Raw genomic sequence first — 22,443 nt, 5'->3', positions numbered from 1 at the left:
CCCGCACCAACCCTTCACCCGACTTTGTTCATGTTTGCATCCTCTGGCTCTATGGCAGACATTGGCCGTGCCCGCGGTGCCCTGTGCCGGTAGTAGCGGCTTGCACCCAGCGCCCTGCTTGGGACATCAGGGCGGGGAAGGGGAAGCCAGACGGTGCCGCGACGCCGCGGCCGCGTTCCACCCCCCTCCGCGGGGACGCCCTCTAGCGGCGCGGCGAGAACTCCGTGCTGGGAGCGTTCCGTCAGTCGCCCGGGGGGTGGTGGCAGGGCCAGCCTGGGGCCCTCTCCTCGGCCCCCCATTGGCCGCGGCGGCACCCCGCGTCACCGCTTCCTCCTGCTTTTGTGCACCGCCCCGCCCCGCGTCCCGCTGCTGCAGCCGCCGCCGCGCCGAGCGGTGCCGAGTCCAGCCAGCTGCACCGAGCCGTAGTCTAGCCAGACGTGTCGATCCGAGCCTCACCGTGCCGTGCCGAGCCTCACCGTGCGCTGGGACCGTGGTGCTCGGGGAATGGCCCTCCACGGGTAGCCGCATCGGTGAGTCTCTTCGCTTCCCTCCACTCGGGGGACGGGACGCTCCGTGGGTAATAGGTCCCTGCAGCCGCTCTGGGCTGCGGTGCGCTGGTTTGTTTCGCTCTTTTAGCTTCTTTGAATGGTCTTTTTCGCAGCGGTGAGCGAGAGTTTTGCAGCCGGGTATGGCACTTCGGAGGCTTTTGCTTCCTTCACTTCCAGTCTTGCAGGCGGGAGCTTATCCCTCGGGGAAGAAGCTCGGATGGGTTCGTGGAGGTTTGGGGAATGAGGAGGGTGTTGGAGAGAGTCCCCAAGAGGAAGGTGTGGGGGTTTCGTGTGCGTGGGTGCGGAGCACGGGCAGGACCTGCCTCCGCTTTGGGGATTTGCCGGCTCCAGCTCATTTGTCGTCGTGTGTCACCGCCCTTAGGTAGATTTTTCCCAGGTTATTTTCTGGTTCCATGTGTCAGCCTGGCAGCCTGACCCAGATGCCGCCAACCGACAGCGAGCGCCGAGATTAGACCCTAATCGAGACGGTCCCATTATGGGAGCGCATTAAACTCCGGAGCCAGCGGGTATGTCGCTGGCTGCAGTCACTTGGGTCCTGCTTCGGTAGGAAGCGGCAGGTCCACGCCAGGGAGCTGCAGGAATGCCCAGCTAGCCCTCACTTCCCAGGCTCACCGTCTGCAAAGTCCTCCTTGCACACTCTGTCCTGAGCGATGAGGATGGAGTGAGTGGTGAGAGGAAGGCGCAGTGGCGGGTACGGACCCCCGTGGGGTAGGGAAGCCAGTACCTGTGTGGCGTGAGTGACCGAAGCTGGAAAGCTGGATTTCCACCTGAACGGACATGTGAGGATCTGTGCCGTGCGTCGGGCTGATGCTTTGGGAGCGTTTGTTCTGCCAGCACCAAACTTCACCCTCTGTGGCCAGGCAGAAAGCGGAGCAGAGGTGGCAGCCGTGTGCCAGCGTGAGTAGGTGGGCGACAGCAGGCTCGCCAGGCTGAGTGCGGCGGCCAAGTGCGTCTTGCTGGCCCCATGCTGCTTGGAGAGCAATTTCCCCCTCGGCTGCCGCTTTTATCCTCCTCTTCAATTCCTGTGTTGTAATCCGGTGGCTTTTGGAATAGACCCGCTCCTGGCTTGATGCAGGGTCTGCGTGTTTCTGGTATGTAGATCCAAAGCATGGGGCTCACTTGGGTTTTGGAGGCTTGGGATTTGTGCAGTTGAAGTGATGCCAGGGATTTCTGGCGTCAAGTTCTTTATCTTTGGTGAGTGCGAGGAGTGTGGGGGAGTTTCCTTCTGTGGCACTTTGTGATTTTACTTCCAGTTTGGCATGTGTGCAGTCTGATGTAGCTCTGTGCAAGGGTTTGTGTCCGGAGCACGGTGCTTGGAAGCTGTTCTTCAGGTGTGCAGGAGATCAGCCGCATGTGGGGGCTTGTCTGTGCCTACCTGTGTCTTGTGACAGCTGCGTTGGTGCAGTTTCCAGAACCCTTAGTTTAACAGTAGTTATAAAAGGGGGTTCATGGTTTCCCAGGGGTCTTCTACATTCAGAGCAGACCTCCACGGCTGGGCACAGCCTTTGCACTAGCAAGGTTTTGCAGCTTGTAAAAGCTCCTCTGTTGGAGGCAGGACGTGAGGCTGAATGGGCTGCCAGCCTGGTGGGATGTGGATTTAAAGACTCTTTTATACATTCTCTCTATAAACTGGTTTTGGTACCACAGCTTTTTCCATGGGTCTTAAATCTCCATCAGAAGCCCACAACTCTGCCCTGTTAATGTGTGCTGATGGGTCATGTGCTTCTCCTTTTAGAGCTTGTGAGGGAAGTGTGCTGGTGCAGAGAGATGTAGTCTGGATTTTCATCCAGGATGGAGACTGTGTCTCAAAGATTGTGATTGTGTCTCAAATTGTGGCAGCTGGAGGAGCACAGTTGTCTCCATTCCTCCTGAAATGTTGCTGTTGCCTGTTGGTGCTCTGTGATGTTAGTGTGCAGCTTGGACCTCATGTGCTTCCTGAATTTTTCCCACTGGGGAGATGCCAACGAGGATCTCATGATGTGTCTGGCTCCCTGGCAGAGCAGTGGGATGGAGTGTGCTGCTGTAGGATGGAAGGTGGTGTGCTTCCAGCCCTGCTCTCCCCAGATGGATGTGGGAGCCAGTGCAAAAGCTGGCAGGATCTTCTGCCAGTGGAGGCCCCCAGAAAAGGGGCTGGAGCATCTCTCCTGTGAATACAGAGGGGGTTGGGGTTGTTCATCCTGGAAAAAAGAAGGTTTCCAGGACACCTTACAGCAGCCCCTAAAAGCACCTGCAAGAAAACTGGGGAGGAACTCTTAATGAGGGCACATAATGATAGGATAAGGCTTGATAGCTTTAAACTGAAAGAGGGTAGATTTAGATTAGATATTAGGAAGCAGCTTTTCACTGTGAGGGTAGTAAGGCACTGGAACAGGTTGCCAAGAGAAGTTGTGGATGCCCCGTCTCTGGGAATGTTCAAGCCCAGATTGGATGGGGTTCTGAGTAACTTGGTCTAATGGAAGCTATCCCTGTCTGTGGCAGAAGGGTTGGAACTAGGTGATCTTTAAGGTATTTTCCAACCCAAATTGTTTTATGATTCTACTGTGGTTCATCTGGCCCTGCTCTCAGAGACCTGCTGGTTGAAGCAACAGGGAAGTGAGTCAGGGTTTGCTGTTAGAAGGGATATCTTTTATTAGACTGTTTGGTGAACACAGACTGGCTTTGGAGCATACAGGCCTGTCTACGCACTGAAGCAGCAAACCTCAGGGCTAAGAATTAGGAGGAAGCAATCACTCTGAGCTTACCTTGGCTTTTCTACTTGAGAAAAATATCTAAAAGGAGAAAGAAAGAGAGAGATTCAACTACACTTCAGCTCATACAGTTCATCTGGTCTGAAGAAAGGTGTTTTCTCTCTCTTTTCAAATCTCTGGACTCTTTAGATCCTGAGATTCAGCACAGAAGAGGGGCGTGCATCCCATGTGCTAGCCTTTCTCAAGAGGTGGCAAAGTCCTTTGCAGCTCTGCTCAGAGGAAGGGGAGCTGCAGCTGATGGGTCTGGGATTTGCTGATGCCTGACAGCAGCAGGAGGCTGCGGGGCTCAGTTGCTTCCACTCTCTTCTCTAGAGGCCAAGTGCAATGTGCACAGAAATGTGCAGAATGTCAGCTGTGCACCAGGGGGATGGAAAATACATTATGGAGCCATAAGAAGAGGAATATGGAATTCAAGGGTTGGATTTTTTTTGTTTTCCTCAGACACTTTTCAGAGAAGCTCTAAACAGCCTACTGCTCCTGAACCTGGTGGCTGCACCCTCAGTCCCCAGGCTTTATTTTCCTGTTTAAGTTCCACAACGGGAAATGGACAACCAGGAATTTGCAGCAGGTCAGGAGCACATTTACCTTTGGGTATGGTATGAGATGCAGAGATGGCAAATGGCATCCCAGTTGTGCCTGAAGCATGGTGTCTCTGTGAGCTTGCCCTCTATCCTGTGTGGTGTGAACCTTTGTCTGATGCAGGGAGCACCGTGGTGAGCATCAGGTGGGTAAGGCGAGTGCTCATCTGTCTGTGAAGACCCAAGTGAGTATGCAAGTAGGCATTCTTATTTGTTTTCTGTCTGTCCCTGCAGTTCTGATCTGGTCTGGCCAAGTAATCTTCCCATTAGTCACTAGAATGCCACCAGAGTCCAACCAAATCAGTCTGCCCTAGCTCATCCGAAATGATGCAAGAAAAGGAAAAGTAAAGATCTCCTTTAAAACAGATGCTCTTCAAAGCTGCTGGGAAAGCTGTTCCTGCAGAAGACTGATTATACAGGAAGGGAGAGCTAGGGGAGAGCTTCAGGCTGGGGGTACACAGCTGCCTGTTTTGTTTCCTTGCTGGGACTATAGCTCCAGGAGCTTTCCCTGGAGCTTGGGGTCAAGCCGAGTCCAGCGTGGTGGAAGATGCAGCATTAGCATGGCCTACAGAGGGGACCTATGGAGGAATTTGGTCCAAAGGCAGCTCACCTGGTGCCACAGCAGTTGTGTTTGAAGGGCTTGGTGAGTGGAGGGTGTGTGGGTTCATAGCTGAGCCCTGCAGCTGACTGCAGATCTTCCTCTGCTTCCCTACTCTGAGATCTAAGAATGTGCTATTGCATGTCATCTTTATGTCAGGTGCCATAGCACTTGGGATACCTGTGAAGGCCACACAGAGGTTTGACCTGGACTTTCTGAGGCTTTTAGAAGTCAAGAGCAAAAGGTATACCTGTACTTCCTAAAAGAGGGGGATTTAGCTTCCAAATGCATTCCCCAAACACTTTTTCCTGCCCTGGAAGATGCTAATGTAAATGTTAGTGGAAAGCAAGGAGCTCTGAATTTAGTGAGAATCCATAATGGGCTGGAGCTTGTCCTGCTTTCACAGTATCACAGTATCACTAAGGTTGGAAGAGACCTCAAAGATCATCTCCTGAGCTAAAACCCAGGTTGGCCACCATTTTATGCAGAAGGAATTGTCACTTCTGTGAAAACTCTCTTAATGTTATACTCTCCGTTCTGCAAGGTGATCCAGGCAAGCCCAGGGAGAGCAAGTCACAACAGCAATGAAACCCAGGGTGGAGCTGAACCACGGTTTGGCTGGGCACAGTAGAAGCTGCACAGGACAAAGTCCAGTTGGGAATACATGCTGTGCCAAGTAGCACGGACTGGATCGTGGATGGAGCCAGCCAAGGGCCTGCGTGGGCTGCTGTGCGAAGAGCATGCATGCAGGCCAGGTCCTTGGAGTGGGGTGGGTTAAGTGTTCAGGTAGTGATCAAGCACCAAATTGCTTGAAAAAAATAGCCCTAGGTGGGTGGAGTAGAGGCACTCTGCAGGCATACAATGGGCAGGAGCTTGTGTGCAAAGTAAAAAGCAGTCTGGTTGATGGCCAGGTGACTTGCAGAAAGGACTCTGAACAATTGCTTTGAGAGAACAATTTGTGGTTTAAGAAGCCTTTATGAAGGAGGTAGGAAGGTCTTAAATACAGCACTGCTGAAGGGTGTTTGTGGCCTCTGCAATGCACTGAGTGTGTTGCTGCAGTACTTGGGCTGTCCCGCAGCGATCCCGTTTGTCTTGTCTGTCTGAAGGTGTCTCTTGCACAGCAGCTTCCAAGTGCCCACACATTCCCAAGGGACTGCTGGAAAATTTCTGTGCAACAGCTGTTAGCCCAAACATCACATGTGAATGACCCTTGTGTTATTCTACAAGGTCTGCTGCTGTTTCAGTGCAGAGGTTTGGGGAAAGGCTTTGGAGCATCTGTTGGTATCTCTCCTTGTACGTTTGAGCCCATTGTGTGTGTGATGTGTGCATCGAAGTCCTTTGTGATGGATTATTTGGATTGCTTGCTGCTGTTGTGCTACAGCATTGGCCACTTTTAAGATTCAGCTGGACAGGGTGCTGGGCCATCTTGTGTAGACCACGCTTTTGCCAAGGAAGGTTGGACCAGATGATCCTTTACATGCCTTCCAACAGGGCACCCTATGATTGGGACTTGCTTCTGTTGAGGTTGGTGAACACATTGATACAGTGTGAAGCTGTGGAGCAAGGCTTGTTCTGATGAACTGTTGAAGATAACCAGACTGAGCTAAGCTCCTGGGAGCTGGGATTGCTTAGCCTGGAGAAGAGGAGGCTCAGGGGAGACCTCTCTACAACTACCTGAAGGGTGGTTGTAGCCAGGAGGGAGTTGGTCTCTTCTCTCAAGCAACCAGCACCAGAACAAGAGGACACAGTCTCAAGCTATGCCAGGGGAAGTTTAGGCTTGAGGTGAGGAGAAAGTTCTTCATTGAGAGAGTTGTTAGCCATTGGAATGTACTGCCCAGGGAGGTGGTGGAGTCACCATCCCTGGAGGTGTTCAAGAGGGGACTGGATGTGGCACTTGATGCCATGGTTTAGTCATGAGGTCTGTGGTGACAGGTTGGACTTGATGATCTTTGAGGTCTCTTCCAACCTTGGTGATACTCTGATACTGTGAAAACTTTCCTTGCTGATACAAGGTGCTCACACTGTAGCTACAATACTTTCTATTTGCCTTTCAGCACTGAAATTACAGCACTGATCCCTCTGCAGCCGTCCTGCAGAGTGGCTTTTGGGAAACCTGAGCACCCCGTTAATAAACTGGTGGAATGCGTTTACTGCTCCTTGATCTTAGTCCCTCAGTGCTGGTGCTAACCGAGAGTCATTAGAGAGGTATGCAAGATATGTCAGTTATTTCTCCTTGGATGGTGTTGGTGGCAAGTAAAAGAGATAAACATAGTCTGCACTGAGCTGTGCTTAGCTTATTGCATCACTGGTTTTGTGGAGAGGTTCAAGGTCCAGCTCTGAACGGTGCTGCTGCCTGGGATGAAGCCAGCGGCAGGGTGCATTCGAGCTGCTCCTGAGCTGTGCTGTGTTTTGCCAGAGGGAAAAGAGTCGGGAAGGGGGCTGTTCTAGTGCTCTCATGGTATCCTTCTGAAAGGTGGCCAAAGGCCACCAGTTGCAGTGCCCCATTTGGTGGGGCAAGCCCTGTCATGCTTCTTTCTTGAATTTTTCCTGTAAAATTCTTGTACTTGGCTTCTGGTAACTCCCATGAGCTGCATCTCTGATGCTGGCAGCCAGAGGAAGCCCTGCTGACATCTCCTGTTGCAGCCTTGTGGGTGTTAAGGCTGGGAGGGGACCACCAGGGCCAGCCGAATGTGGGACCATACAGTCCAGTGCTCTCTCTCCCACTCCTCATCCTTGGCTTTCTGCACAGATGGCTTCCTCTGGCTTTGCTGGCTGTGACCATCTGCTTCACTAGTGGCCTGAGCTGATGTCTGCTTGCTCCCTTTCTTGTGATATGGTCCATTTCAGCTATACTACCTGGGAAATAGGAAGTGCTCCTGGGTGCCAATTTGAGTGATGGATGACTCCAGTGAAAGGGCAACTCTGTTTTCTACATACCTGAAGATTAACTTGGCTTTGCCTTGCTTGGCTGAAATAATCTCATGAGTGTGAAGGATTTGATGAACCATGCCCCTTCTTGCCTGTTTATTATTGTTGGGGTGGGGATGCTTGCTGGAGCTCTCCATGATGCTCTCTCCCCAGGGCACTGCACTGTTAAATACGTGCATGATGTGTGTCGCTGTTACCTGCCTGATGACTGAAGAAGAAACCTCTAATCACTGCAGTATTCACCTGCAGCATTACTGGTATGGCTAACATCTGGTGCATGCCTGCTTGGCTTTGGGATGGGGCTGTCAGGGTGAGGATGTGTTTTCTGTTCACAATTTGTGCTGTAGGAGGCAAGACCAAACAACCACTACAAAAGGCTCTGGAGATTGCAGCTGTCTTCATCTCTGTAGGGAGAGCAGGGAATGAGGCAGTTCAAGTCTTGGTCTGTGTCCAGGAAATCCTGTGCAGGCAGACTTCGCTTTCAGGAAGCCAGTTGAATGGTCCAAGAGAGGCAGTGTGGCACACTGTGCTTTCACTCTGGACCGCCTCACAGAGTTCCAAAGATAATGGAGACTTGGGTGAAGTGGAGCAAGACTTCAACACCCAGCTGATCACTACATGAGAAGCTGATTTGCCTTTCACAGCATGCATTTCCAGAGAGGTGCAGTTCAGTGTCTCACCTCCACACCACTTCTTGGGCAGTGGTGATTGTTCGCTGTGAGTTACCAAGAAGTGGTGAAGGTGGGAGGTGGTTGTGGAAGAATTTGGGGTGCATTGGAAAGGGTGTCTCAGGAGAAACCTTTTACCTCCCTGACATGCCTTGGGCTGGATTTTCAAAACCTTAACCCTAGGGCTGGATTTTGAAAGCTTGCTTTTCCCTTTGCAGTGCTTGGATAAATTGCATGTACGTGTATTGCACAAGTCCTGATGATGGTAGACACAGTGGTCTTCTGCTCAGCTGCAGATTGACATCCTTCTGCTTATTAGTTTGCAGCTGTTGTGAAATGAAGACCAAGCAGTTCAGTCAGGGACTGATGAAAGCTTAAGTGTGTTTCTGGTGCTTGTATATGCATCAAGTCCTATATATATGTGCTGGAAGGGGTCTGGTGGATGAAGCATCCTTCAGTTCTTACTACAAGCTTGCTTGCTCCAGTGTTGGGTTTTGAGCTGGCATGGAGCAGGTTTCCTGTTTGCTCCAGCTTGTGGGAACGGTGTGAGTAAGGGACTTGCCACCTCCTCACCAGTCCCTGCCTCTGCCTGTTGCTTGCCCTGCATTGGCTGGCCATAGTGGGCATCTGCCTGCTCTGAGAGCAGGAGCTGGGAAACACCCCTGCCATGCAGGATCAGGACCAGAGGGGATCCCAGCTACTGAATGGTATTGTAGGACATGCTTTGTGGCTTGTCTTATAAAACCTCCTGCAAGGTTAAACTTGCTGCAAGGCTCTATTTTGGGGCAGTCTCTGACGTAATCTGTCAAGCTCTGCCTGCTCTTTGACTTACAGCTCAAAGTCTGGCTGTGGATGGATGACCACCAGTTGCTTACCTAGCATTACCAAAGCAACGAGTTGTTGCTTTCCATGACTCATGAAAATGCACTGTAGGCTCTCTTAAGAATGGCTGAGATCATTTTTTGGCTGCGTTTGGACATCTGGTTTCCTTAGCAAATAGCAGTGGAGGTGGAGGGAGGGGGATTTCCAAACTCGTTTCTTTGAATGTGATCTGCTGTTTTGAGCTTGCCTAATAAAATACTTCATTTCAAAAGGAGGGAGAAAATGAGACCTGTAACTTCCAAGTCTGATTAGGTTTCATAGCATGTCTCATTTCGTGGTGTTTTGTTGTAAAAAGGGGAAAGGTGCTAATAATGTTCCAGAGCTGCATGCTGTAGACTTGCTTTTAAACAAGCAAGCCTAGGAACGTTTTGGGTGGTGATGTTCTCTTACAGAGCTGTAAGCTGTCCATTTCTTTATAAATAAGCAAGCATAGAAACATTTTAGGTGGTGGTGTTCTCTTACAGAGCTGTAAGCTGTCCATTTCTTTGTGAATAAGCAAGCATAGGAACGTTTTGGGTGGTATTGTTCTCTTAAAACAAATTCTTCTGGGGGAAGGAGAAGGAGGTGCAGAGCAAAGTCTGCCAACAAACCCATAAGTGCATCAACATTTTTTGTTTTGTTGTTGATAATATTTACTCAGAGGGATCTGAACCTGCAGCAAGGCAGAGTGTTAGCAAGAGGTGTTTCAGTGTGTGGTCAATCTGATCATTTCTTTTAGACTGTTTTAAAAACATATTTATTTGCAGGCCCTTGATTCACTTTTGTGGTTTCGTCTGTGCAGTCTGAAGGGAGCAGCACTTCAATCCCTGAGAACCAAGTGCAGCAAGATTAGCATTATCTGGAGGAGAATCAGTGGTGAGCGCTGTGTGGTAACTGCAGACAGCAGGAGGTCCCCGAGTGTTTTGCCACCTCTGCAGCCAGGTTGTGGCAGCCTCTGCAGTAATTTTCCCGACTCTGGCCTCCCTTTGCAGGCACCTGAGAGCAGGCAGAGAGAAGGAAGGGGAAATCCTGGCTGGGCAGAAAGTAATTGTTTGAATAAGGAGGACTGTGGAGCAGTGGATTTAAGGTGCCTGTGCTCTGCAGGTGCCATAAGGAGCGAGGGTTGGGCTCATTAAATGCTGTGTGCAGCAATGTCAGCGTTGTTCAGGAGTTTAATAGACGTGGACCAACCTCTTGTGCTGTGCATTTTCCCTGCCAGTGCCTGGATTCCACAGCTGGGCAGGCAGAAGCGTGTCCTGGTGTGCTGTGGGAATGGGTTAGAGCTGCCTGAAGGCTGCAGAAGGGCAACAGGTCTGTCCTGGGACCAGCAGGAGCAGAGAAGCACAGGGACCGGCTGTTGGCCAGGGCTGAGCGGGAACAATGTGCCTGAGCAGGTTTGTGCTCACTTCCTTGTAATCTCCAAGATGAGATAATACAGAAACCCAGGAGCCCTTGCCAGGGAGAACAGCAAGGCTTCCTTTTTTCCCTTTTTCTGCCTGGTGTGTGTCCTGTGAGGCAGGAACTTGCTGCTGCCCCTGCACAGCTGATGAGAAGCAAATCCTTCTTGCTTGAGGAATGGCACAGTTGAGCTCAAGTCAGGGTGATGCATGCCACCCCCTGGGCTTGGCTCTGGGGTTGCTGCCTGTACAAGCACTCTGCACCAGGAGCTGTTCTCCTCCTCGGAATTTCTTTTCACCTTACTTAGTGAGTTTTGGGCAGAGTGAGTGAAGACTTCTGCTCTCATCCCAAGTGTAGTGTTTACCCACATTTTCCATGGATATAGTACATTCAGTACATAGCATAGCACACCAAGTCTTCTAGATCTTAATAGTTTTCTTCCATGCAAAAAGAAAAGAAATAGGTGTGACCCTCTCCTCTTCATGGTGCTTGTGGATATTTGAATGCCAGTCCAAAGTTCATTACTCCTAGGTGGCTAGCTTCAGCCCATGTGCCTGAAGTGCTGTGGTGGCACAGCTTGAAATCACGAGGTGAGCTCCATAAGAGCCAGCACAGGCTTTTTTGAGAAGCTCAGGTCCTTACTTACAGGCTAGTTCTAGCCACAAGGTGTTTCTGCTGGGCAGGACCCACCAGCCGCTGTAAACGCAGGAGTTTTGGTGAGCAAAGGATGCCAGCACATAGCTGACTTCCAGGGCTTTACTGTGCTTGGTGCTGGACAAAAAGAAGTGGAAGCCAAATGTGGAAGGCTGCTCTGTTGTGTTGTTATTCTATTTTTTTTGTTAAACTGCTGTGCCTTAAGATCATAGACACAGTCTCAGGCTGCACCAGGGGAGTTTTGGGCTGGAGGTTAGGAGGAAGTTTTACACAGAGAGAGTGATTGCCCATTGGAATGGACTGCCTGGGGAGGTGGTGGAGTCACCATCACTGGAGGTGTTCAGGAGGAGACTTGATAGGGTGCTTGGGGCCATGGTTTAGTTGATTAGTATCATAGTATCATAGTATCAGTCAGGGTTGGAAGGGACCACAAGGATCATCTAGTTCCAACCCCCCTGCCATGGGCAGGGACACCCCACACTAGATCAGGCTGGCCACAGCCTCATCCAGCCTGGGCTTAAACACCTCCAGGGACGGGGCCTCAATCACCTCCCTGGACAACCCATTCCAGGGCTTCACCACTCTCATGGTGAAGAATTTCTTCCTCACATCCAGCCTGGATCTCCCCACCTCCAGCTTCATTCCATTCCCCCTAGTCATATCACTACCTGAGATCCTGAGAAGTCCCTTCAGTTCCCTCAGCTGCTCCTCACCAGCCCTTTCTCCAGACCCCTCCCCAGTTTTGTTGCCCTTCTCTGGATTAGGTGGTGTTGGATGATAGGTTGGACACGATGATCTTGAAGGTCTCTTCCAACCTGTTCTGTTCTGTTCTGTTCTGTTCTATTCTATTCTATTCTATTCTATTCTATTCTATTCTATTCTATTCTATTCTATTCTATTCTATTCTATTCTATCATCCCCCTCAGTACCTACTGCTCTTGTGAGTAGGGGGGCCAGCATCAGGGTACCCAAAGGGGCTGCCTACTTTCTAGGCAGCTGTTGCTGTGAAAGCTGCATTTTCTCATGGGGATGTTGGATACCCCTCCAAATTAAGTCATTCCCCACCCAGTCTAAGGTTTCCGGTGTATAGCATTGGGGGAAAAGAATCCTGGGTGAAACCATTTCCTCCAAAAATGCATATTTGAGTTTAATGTAGTGATTTATATATTTATTCCCACTGCCCCCCTATTTCTTGAGCACTTGAAACTTCATGACTGACACATCTTTCTTCAGCTTTTGACATCCAGCAACACTTCTTTTTAACAAAAAAAGGGAAGTCTGGATTCTGATGTAATCATGTGACTCCACAAACTGTCTGCTTATGAAAGTCACTGAATTCTAGGAGAGCTGCTCAGGGTCATCCCATGGTTCAGCAGCTGAGCTAGAACATGAAGCAGAGCTTTCTAGTCCTGACTGCCTTCCCAGCATTGCTTCCCCATTCCTTGGTGTCTCTCTTTCTCTAGGAGATCTAGATGGTGAGGCTTTGTATTTTTTAGGGTCTTTTTTATATGGTGTGTTGGGTTTTATATCATTTATATGATTTTTTTTTCCCCCCACATGGTGAGGTTTGCAGATCCTGAGGCTCTCAGTTGCTCGGCAGATTACACGTGAGGATAATCTCTTGTAGAAACCTTTCATCTTGGTGCGTGCTTTGCTTGCACACACTTTGCAGGTGCTGCAGCAATGCAGCCTCTGGACCTTTCTCTGCATAATGATGCTTCACTTGTGTTTTAAAACTAAGAAAGGCCTTTGCTGCTGCTGGTGGCATGAACTGTTGTCAATGCAAGTTGTAACATAAGCTTTCACTGCTTAAGGGGCCTTATGAGAAAGAGGGGAGCAGACTTTTTAGTCGAGTCTGGAGCAACAAGACAAGGGATGATGGCTTTAAATTAAAAGTGGGGAGATTCAAACCAGATATAAAGAAGTTTATTGTGGAGAAACACTGGCACAGGTTGTTCAGAGAGGTGGTAGGTGCCCCATCCTTGGAAACATTCCAGGTCAGATTTGACTGGGCTCTGAGCAACCCAATCTAGCTGAAGGTGTCCCTGCTCACTGCAGGGAGTTGGGCTAGATGACATTTAATGGTCCCTTCCAACCCAGATGATACTATCCTTTTCTGTGCTGTCTAAACTACATTGGATTCTCTTCTCCTCTGCCCCTTTGGTTACTTGGGTTTCCTTTTCTGGGTGATGTGTGGGGTTTTTTTTGAGCTGTTATCTGACAGTCTGTCGTGGGAGGCTTGACCTGGCTGATTGATCGAGAGGATGCTTTCTGTCTGTCCTCTTGCCAAGCTCTTTCTGAAAAAGTAAATGTAGTGCCTCTCCATGACAGAATGGATCAGGCTTGAGTGATCAGAGAAACACAAATACCCTCATAACACAGAAATGAGGCTCCTGTGCTGCTTGTGTCTGCTGGGGAGGGAAATGTAGGACTAGCTTGGATGCCTCAGAGCTCACTGAAGCCAAAAGCCAGGCAAATGCAAGTCTTCCTTTGCCTAACTCTTCTCGAGTAAGTCCTGTTAGCATGAGTGGATTAACAGCTGGCAAATGAAATGTCTTCAGAGGGCAACACTCTCCCAACATAAGCAGGCAAGCAAAGCCAGCATGTTTCTTTTCAACGTGGGAGATATTTGTACTGTGACTAAGCGTAAAAGCTAAGAGATGGAAAAGGTCCTATTAGATCATCTCATCCACCTCCCTGCTGGCATGCAACTGTTCTCCCTGGTGTATGTTTATTAAGGGGCTGTTGGTTAGACAGGAGTCATTTACTCGGGGTCCTATGGAAGAGTAGCAGCCAGCCAGTGCAGGTGAGGAACGCTGCGTGCATGTGACTCAATTTGCACGTGCACAAGTTGTTTGCAGCAAGAGGATTGTGTAGTAAAGGGGCCAAAAGCTCTAGATCTGACATTCTTTGCATGCTTGGAGCGTGCACAGGGAGCTGCTGGGACTCAGCTTTGTGCAGGCATCCTTCTAGGAAAAAGCTAATTTTACCTTTTCTTTGCAATGGAGTAGGTGGTTTGAAAAATAATGGGGGTGGGGTGGGGAGTGGAAGCCTTTTGGTAAGGAGAGGTCAGCCAGCTTGACATCTGCACCGCTGGCCTGGGCTCTGTTGGCCATAATCTATGACAGCAGTGCATGAAGACTCCCAGAGGAAACATCAGAAAGGCACAGGTGGAAATGTTATTGCTCTGACACACAGATCAGTGCTGGAGCTTCAGGCCTCAGCTTGGGGACCATCAGCACTGCTTCGTTGGTTGCTCCTCAGTAACCACAGCGCAGCTCCATGTGTGTTTTGTTGTTATTTGGTTTGTTTGGTTTTTTCATTTTGTGCTTCCTAATTTCATTTGCAGCTCGGAGCACTTAGCCTCTCCCTGACTGGAGCTGCTGAGTGTTGAGGATAAAGGGACAGGTTCTGCCCTTAACTGTTTTGGGGAAGAGCTGAAGAGCGTGCTCAACACAGGCAGGGTATGGGAGCAGAACCTTCATACCCAGGCACGTGCTGAACTGCCTTCTCATGTCAAGACTGTGTTGGCTGTTGCATGCAGGATCACTCCACCAGCTCCAAAGGTGTCTCCTGGTTAACACCAGTGAGAGATCAGTATTCAGGATTAGAGACCAAGGACTGTTCTGCGAGGCAGGCGAGCAACCAAGCCTGCCCTGCCACCGGTAAGATGTTTCTCTGCTGGTGACATTATGTTGGGCTCCTGGGGCTGTGCTGTGGGGCCTGATCTGTTTCCTCTAGTTTTCTGGAGGTACTGTGGGACATCTGATGGCTTGCTCTGTTGAATCAGGAGCAGATAGCCCCTAGATCTGTGGAGGGTAGGTGCTGGGAGTGTGATGGTACAGACTGTGGCCCTGGCACCGATGGTCTTTCCCTTGGCACGTTCTGTGGAAGTGACAATATCGCAGATGACGTTTTCCAGGAGCACTTCCAACACTTGTAAATGAGCCCTGAGATGAGCTTTGCCTCAACCAGACATCTTCCAGGGAGAAGGGTGTTGGAGCAGGGTGCTCTGCACACAGGGTGCAAATCTGCCATATTATTATTTGACTTAGAGAAAACTTGGCCTAAAGATGTGAAAAGCAATTGTAAACCGTGTCTGGACACTGGCTTTCATCAATTAGCAGCCTTAAATGCTCAGCAGGGAGGATTCATTAGAAAACTGAAATCTTTCCATCATGACAGCCTTCTGGTTTCCATTGAAATGCAGCTGAAGAACTGGAAAGGCTTCTGTATTTTGCTTTGATATGCAGGCATATGTTCCTTTCCATCCTGGAAATTAATTCTCTCTGTCGCAGGGCCGTGGGAATCAATATTGAGCTGAACTCTATTGCTCCAGAGCTTTCTTCTGAAAAGTAGTTGCCTGTTTCCCTGCTGTGCCTAGTAGGTGACCTGCTTTTGGAGTAGCTGAGCAACTGGTGTTCCTGTTCAGAGGTATTGTGTGACTGCCTTGACAGTTCAGGGTTGGTCCACTGTCTCTCAAGGGTGATGGGCTTCTGTCTTCTGCAGATCTTCAGGTCAGACTTCCTCTGAGATGGCCAAAAAAGCCCACAGTCTTCTGCTGTCTGTGACTTTCCATTGCACCGCACCAGGCTGGATGCCTTGAGAGGAAATTACTCATCACTGCCTCCCTTGCAGTCTGCTCTTGGCCTTGATGAGCTGTCACGCTCTCAGCCTCACATTTTGTGATGCCCTAAGCTGAATTTAGAGTCAGGATCTTGCCTTTTCCTCAGTTTCCTCATCTTTTCTTCCATCCACTGGGCTTGGGGAATGAAGGAGAGTCTGCAGCAGCCATGACCTGCTGCCTTGCTCTGGGGGGAGCAGGTAGCAGGTCACCGTTACATGACAGCTATGGGCAGCACCGTTTGGGCAGCTAGAGCTTGCTCCTGCTTCTCCAGAAGATGCTGCCTTGTGGGCACTGGAGCAACCAACAGCTTATGCATGGGCTCTGTTGAGCCACAGCTATGTGAAAATAGGATGGTGAAGGGCTGGCAAGAGAAGCATGGCAGACCTGGCAGGCCCTGAGGTCTTTGAGCTTTGGGCAATGCACCTGCTGCACAGAGCTGTGATGTTGTGAGAGCATATGGCTGTGTGCTGCCCAGTCTGGTTCCTGCACTGTTGATGGCTCATTTTTTATCGTGTTCCTTCACATATGGAGGCAAGTGTACTCGAGTTCATGTGATACTACAAGTCAGGAGGACAAGGAGAACAAAACCTCTGTGAGGGCAGACCCACATGTTTCTGTTTCATAACCCCATCACCACACAAACCAGCAGCTTATGAAGAGAGCAGTGCCCTGGGGCTGTGTAGAGCGTAGTCCTTCAGCCCCAAAGCATACCATGTCTTTTACTCTTTGCCTGCCACTAAGTGCTTGGTGAGCTCTGCTTCTTCCCCTTGGTCTGCTGTCAATCCAGAATTGCATGGTAGAGGTGGCATGAGCTGGAAAAGGACCTTGCTAATTCTGCAGTGACTCTTGAGGGCCAGTCCTCGGGTCCCCACGTGCAGTAGAGCTCACGCTTCTTGCCCATGAGGTAGCTGCTGAGAGAGCAGAAAGCGATCAATTAGTCTTCAGCCCTCAGCTTCACAGTCGATCAGAAGGTTGTGCTATGATCAATCAAATCTAGACAGGCTGCAGGGGTGATGCTGTGGCTTGTTAAAGAAGCTGTGCGGTGGGATGGCTGTGAGAGGGATGATCGATCACAGCCACTTAAGGGTGGATGGTGCCATACCAGGGCTGGTAGAAAAATCGCAGGAGATACAGGAGTTATCCAGTGTGCCATCAGCAGGATGCTGCAAGTAAGAGAAAGTGGGTCAGCTAGAAGGTAGGAGGAGCATGGAAGATGGCACAGTAGCTTCAAAGCCCCGATCCTGCCATGAGGTCTTCCTGCACACCTAGAAGTGGAATGGACCTCCCTCCTTCAAGGTCTGAAGCTTGGTCACTTACTGTTAATCTCCATATTAGAGGATGTTGGACCATAAAGTCATAAAGTTTGTGATATGTTTGATGCTCTCAGAGGTCAAAAAGCTACAGAGAAAGGTTCTTGCCTGCCGTTATCCATGTGGAGAACTGGGTATCCCAGTCCCTGCTGCAGATGCCAGCTCTTGGGCCAAGCTCTCCATTGCACAGCAGTGCCTTTGCAGCTCTTCGGTGTAAAGCTTTGTTCATGGACACTCTTCATTGCTGATGCTTTCATTTCAGATGCTTCTGATGCAGATTGCTGCTGCACAGATACTTTTCTCCTGGTTGCTTTTCCTAGGAAAGATTTTGCACGGAGACAAATGCTTTTCTGAGGCTGTATTTCATCTGGAGGTTTAGTATCTATTCCTCCTTTGTGGTTTCTCCTCCTCCTCCCAGTTTTTCTCCTGGGACACAGAAGAAAGAGGCCCGAAACATCACTTTTCCAGATGCAATTCTTTTTAATGTATCTCCCAGAAACTCTTCAGTCAGTTGAGAAGCAGCACAACAATAAAGTCATAAAAACCTGCAGGAGATAAAAAGCACAACACTCTTTGGTGTTGGCTTTTTTCCTGCACGTAGAGGTAGACCTTCCCCTTTACTGTGTTCGTGCAGGGGATGTTCATTCAAATAAAAGGGTTTCTGCAGTTGTAACTTGCACAAAGGTTTTTCTCTGCTTTAGAAGTGCACAGATGACTATCTGAGGACAGGATTTTACTCTGCAAAAGAGGAAATGATGCAGAGCAGTGCTTTCCTCTAGCTGCTAACCTTCATCCTCGGTAGGCAGGGCTAAATTTAATCCTGGTTCAGCTGGCTTCCAAGGGGATGAATGTACTCGATTGCCGGAGAGGAAGATCCTTTAGACTTTGCCACATCAGTGCCTGATGCTAAAATTGACTTTTAGGCACAGAGCATGGTGGGACTTAGGTGGGATTTGGGGCAGAATCAGCATGCCTGCAAGTTGTTTTGGCTCCACCAGTGCCTGGAGGAGGCAGTTCCTCTGTAACAAGCGTGAGTTCAGTTCAGCTGCGGTTCTGTGCTGTGCAGGTCTTGATGCAAGTGGAAAGCCAAACATTTGGGGACCACATCCCTTCCCTGGAAATCTGCTTTACTTGACTTGTCTGTTCTATATGTAAAATAAGGAAATAGAATCATAGAATCAGTAAGGTTGGAAAAGACCTCAAAGTTCACCAAGTCCAACCTGTCACCCAACACCTCATGACTGCTAAACCATGGCACCAATCCCATTTTGAACACCTCCAGGGACAGTGACTCCACCACCTCCCTGAGCAGCACATTCTAATGGCTAACAACTCTGTGAAGAGCTTTCTCCTCACCTCCAGCCTAAACTTCCCCTGGTGCAGCTTGAGACTGTGTCCTCTTGTTCAGGTGCTGGTTGCCCAGGAGAAGAGACCAACCCCCTCCTGGCTACATGAACTCTGACCAGATAGGGTCTGATTTTTTTTGCTGTTAGAAGAGTCCTCCTTAAACCCTTTGATTAGCTCCCTTGTTTTATGGGTTTCCAGAAGTTTGAGATCTGCATGCAAAAGCAAAGCTCTTTTATATGCCATTGTGAATCACTGGTTAGTTAGTTGAATTTGCTAAAAACATTATTATTCTAAAGCAAGAAAAGAAACTAACAGAACAAAACAATTTACTGAGGCATGCTGCTGCAACATTTAATTGTCAGTCATTTGCTGGAATGGAATGGAATGAAATGGGATAGAATGGAATGGGATAGAATGGAATGGAATGGAATGGAATGGAATGGAATGGAATGGAATGGAATGGAATGGAATGGAATGGAATAGAATAGGATGGAATGGGATAGAGTGGAATGGAATGGAATGGAATGGAATGGAATAGAATAGGATGGAATGGGATAGAATGGAATGGAATGGAATAGAATGGGATGGAATGGGATGGAATGGAATGGAATGGAATAGAATAGAATAGAATAGAATAGAATAGAATAGAATAGAATAGACCAGACCAGGTTGGAAAAGACCTTTGAGATGGAGTCCAACCTGTCACCAAACACCATCTAAGAAGGTGAAGTGTTGAGTTGGGAGTGGCTTTAAGATCTCCATGGCTATTTTAAAGGGCTGTCATGGAAGTTAACATTAGGAGTTACGGAGGTTTTCAAGCTCTCATTCTGTGAACATACTGTGCTGGAATCTACAGGATGGCTCAGGAGGTTTTTCTTCAGAAGCAGTTGTTGAATACAGCTGTGCTGGCTGGGTCATTGGCTACAGGTATCCTCCATCGTGCACAGTGGCTCTTAAGCACAGATCTCTTTTCCCAGCAACACATGTTGTGGAAAAGATTCTTGAGCAGTTTTGGGGTGCTCAAAAATGAAGAGAAGAAATCTCAGCTAATGAGGATTCATATAGAATTGCTTATTGGGCATATCATGGAATGGTTCAGGTTGGAAGGGACCTTGGAGATCATCTACTCCAACCTCAACATCATAGGCAGAGATGCCCCATGAACTAGACTTGGCTGCTCACTACCTTGGACACCCCCACAGATGAGGCATCCACAACCTCTCAAGGCAACCTATTTCAGAGCCTCAGGGCTTCATGTTATATAGTTCCCTGAGGCTTTCTCCTTACATGAGCTGTGCAGAAGCATGTGTTTAGCAGCCTGATCTGTGCATGCACAGGAAAGGTGGTGGGTTTTTTTCCTCTTGTCATCTTGACTCATGAAGTTTGTCCCTTGAGTGCACTTGGGACATAGAGCTGCAAACCTGGCCTGGTTACACACATCTGCAAAAAAGTCCATCCCAGTTGCATCCTCATAAACATAGAATCATTGAATCATTCAGGTGGAGAAGACCTTTAAGACTCCTTCCAACATTAAACCATGTCCTGAAGTGCCACATCTGTATAGATACCTGGTCTTAAATGGCTGGTTTTTGACTATCCTATCCTTTGGATAACCTGAGTGGAAAATGCCTGGAAAGTCACAGAATCTAACAGGTTGGAAGAGACCTCCAAGATCATCAAGTCCAACAGATCACTCAGCCCTAACTAATCAACTAGACCATGGCACTAAGTGCCTCATCCAGGCTTTTCTTAAACACCTTCAGGGACATCAATTCCACCACCTCCCTGGGCAGCCCATTCCAATGGGCAATCTCTCTTTCTGTGAAGGACTTCTTTCTCAGATCAAACCTAAACTTTCCCCTGCACAGCCTGAGACTGTGTCCTCTTGTTCGGTCAGTGGTTGCCTGAGAGAAGAGACCAACTCTCACCTGGCTAAAACCTCCCTTCAGGTAGTTGTAGACAGCAGTAAGGTCTTCCTGGTGAGTTTCTCTCCTTCTGGAGGTGTTCAAAAAGGGATTGGACGTGGCACTTGGAGCCATGGTTTAGCCAGTCATGAGGTGTTGGGTGGTAGGTTGGACTGGATGGTCTCTGAGGTCTTTCCCAACCTTACTGATTCTATGATTCCCTGAGCCTCCTCTTCTCCAGCTCCTTCAGCTGCTCCTCACAGGGCTTGTGCTCCAGACCCCTCACGCAGGGTCTTACATGTCTGAAGCGTCACCAAACCATAGCTGTTCTTTTATGTAGCCCTGAAATGCAGGCCCTGTTTCCAGAGTGGCTCTCTGTGCACCAAGTCCAGTGTTTTATAGTGTCTAGACAAATCTATAAGGGTGAGGACGAGATGGTCTGAGGAAACCCCTCACATGTCAGCCGCTCTCTCTTTGCGTTCGCCTCCATCTTTGCCAAGCCCGCAGGCCGTTTGGAGCGACCGGCGTGCCTACGTTTTGCCCCCTCACCCTTCAAACAATCTCATTTGCTTTGCTGTTGTTTTTAACACTACCCCAGCCCTGGCCTCTGAAGCTTTTTGAGAATAACATGGACAATAATATTTTTAACAGTTCCGTAGTATACAAACCTCCAGCGCCCTGGCAGGACTCCCGGAAACTTGCTGAAAGTTAATGTGGTCAACTCTTAAAAAGAAGAGATTTTTTCCGCTTGACTCTTGCTTGTTAAACTCTCTCAGCCCAACATGTTGTTCCCTGCTGCTTGAAAAAACAAGGAAAGTCCCAATTTTAGCAATGCTTGTTTGAGTAGCTTTCCAGCTGAGCTACATTTCAGGGGCAACTGCGGCTTGTTTTTTATTTACGGTGATGTGTCCCTGCACCTTCAAACCGAAGTGTTAAGTGGTGCTCAGGCAGGAGTAAGTAGGTGCTGCTTTCCCTGGAAGCCTGGGGATGATGAGCTGCAGAGGGAGATGCCACTTGCTTGTGCTGCAGCGGTGGCCAGATATTTCAGCTTGGGGCTGTGTTTTATGTTGGATGCTGAGTCTGTGTGGTGTAAGAACAGCCCATCTGGGGGGTATGTGATGCTGTAAATCCCACTTCAAATCAATAATAGGCTGCTGGTGACTCCAGCTGTCAGTGTTGCACTCTTCCCACTTTCCTGGCCCCCATCCTGCATTCTTCCTCCCAGTAAGTCTCTTCCAGTTGCTTATCTTCCCTCATATCCAGGGGGAAGACTGCTCTCCTCCCAAGAAGGGGTTCTTTGCTTGTTACAGCTTAGCTGCATAGAGGCTGGAGTTGTGTCTATGTGGACAATATGTCGCTGCCATCTCCCTTAAACTCTGTTTTGCTTAATTCCTTCCTTAAGAGGAGAAGAGGGAAGAACTGGGGTTAAGTTCTAAACTGGATTAATAACCTTACATTATCTAGGTATACCTGGGTTAGCAGGGAGTTGGACTGGGTGACCTCCAGAAGTCCCTTTCAACCCCTACTATTCTTCCATTCTATGATGTAGCTCTTGTGTGGATATTCATACTCAGCACTCATATAGCCATACTAAAATTGAACCACTTGAGCTGCAGAACTGAGTTCAGCTCAGTCAAATCAAACCTAAATTTATTCTAGCTGAGAACATCTCTACTGGGCTTTTCCTGCAGGTTCAGTAACCTCCAGCAGCTTCCTGAGCAGACAAGTGCAGATGAAATCTCTTGAATGCACCACACAAACCTGGAATATGAGCACTGCATTGCCTCAGCATCCCTGGGAGCCAATGCTTTGCTGAGGTCTTACTTTCATTGCTTGCTGGGAGGTGTTTGTGTGTGGTGAGGTTGCCAGGGCAGGACTATGTAGATTGACAGTGGAGATTTGGAGCGGATTTACAGCAGAAGCTGGTTCTGCTACTTGTGGGGGCAGTGGAGTGCAAAGTGGGAAGCCCTGTTTCAGATGCTCACTGGTTTGTGCTGTAAGCTGCCAATACTTGAAGGCTCTGAGGGAGCTTAGTGGGAGAGTGCACTTTGAAGTGCATTGGAGCAGAAAAAGTGTTCCCCCCACACACATTTTGTGTGTGTGTGTGTGTGTGTGTGTGTGTGTGTGTGTGCGCATTTTGCTGCTGCTGCTGCTGTTGGGTTTTTTTACCTCTTTTTTTTTTTCCATTTTTGCCCCCCCCCCCCCCTTTTTTTTTTTTTTTTAAAGGGAGATAATAAAAGGACAAAATTTGTAC

At 49.0% G+C, this 22,443-nt stretch overlaps 1 protein-coding gene across 5 annotated transcripts in view; it reads left to right on the top strand.

Annotated features, from left to right (window-relative positions):
* Window positions 1-377: 377 nt before the first annotated feature.
* The window catches only part of LOC137444848 (mitogen-activated protein kinase kinase kinase 3-like), an 83,588-nt gene continuing 61,522 nt past the window's right edge, over window positions 378-22,443 (top strand). For 3 of the 5 annotated variants that reach the window (XM_068145928.1, XM_068145927.1, XM_068145923.1), the window contains exon 1: window positions 378-530. The gene's annotated coding sequence lies outside the window, so the exon portion shown is untranslated. Of the gene's footprint in view, window positions 531-946; window positions 1,076-1,625; window positions 1,661-22,443 lie in introns of those variants that run through there. The other 2 variants (XM_068145924.1, XM_068145926.1) reach the window with 2 other exon arrangements.

Source organism: Melanerpes formicivorus, unplaced genomic scaffold, assembly GCF_026170545.1.
Source record: "Melanerpes formicivorus ecotype bairdi unplaced genomic scaffold, bMelFor1.0.p_v2 SCAF_13, whole genome shotgun sequence".
In the NCBI taxonomy this organism is placed as follows: domain Eukaryota; kingdom Metazoa; phylum Chordata; class Aves; order Piciformes; family Picidae; genus Melanerpes; species Melanerpes formicivorus.
This window is presented reverse-complemented; position numbering and strand designations above follow the sequence as displayed.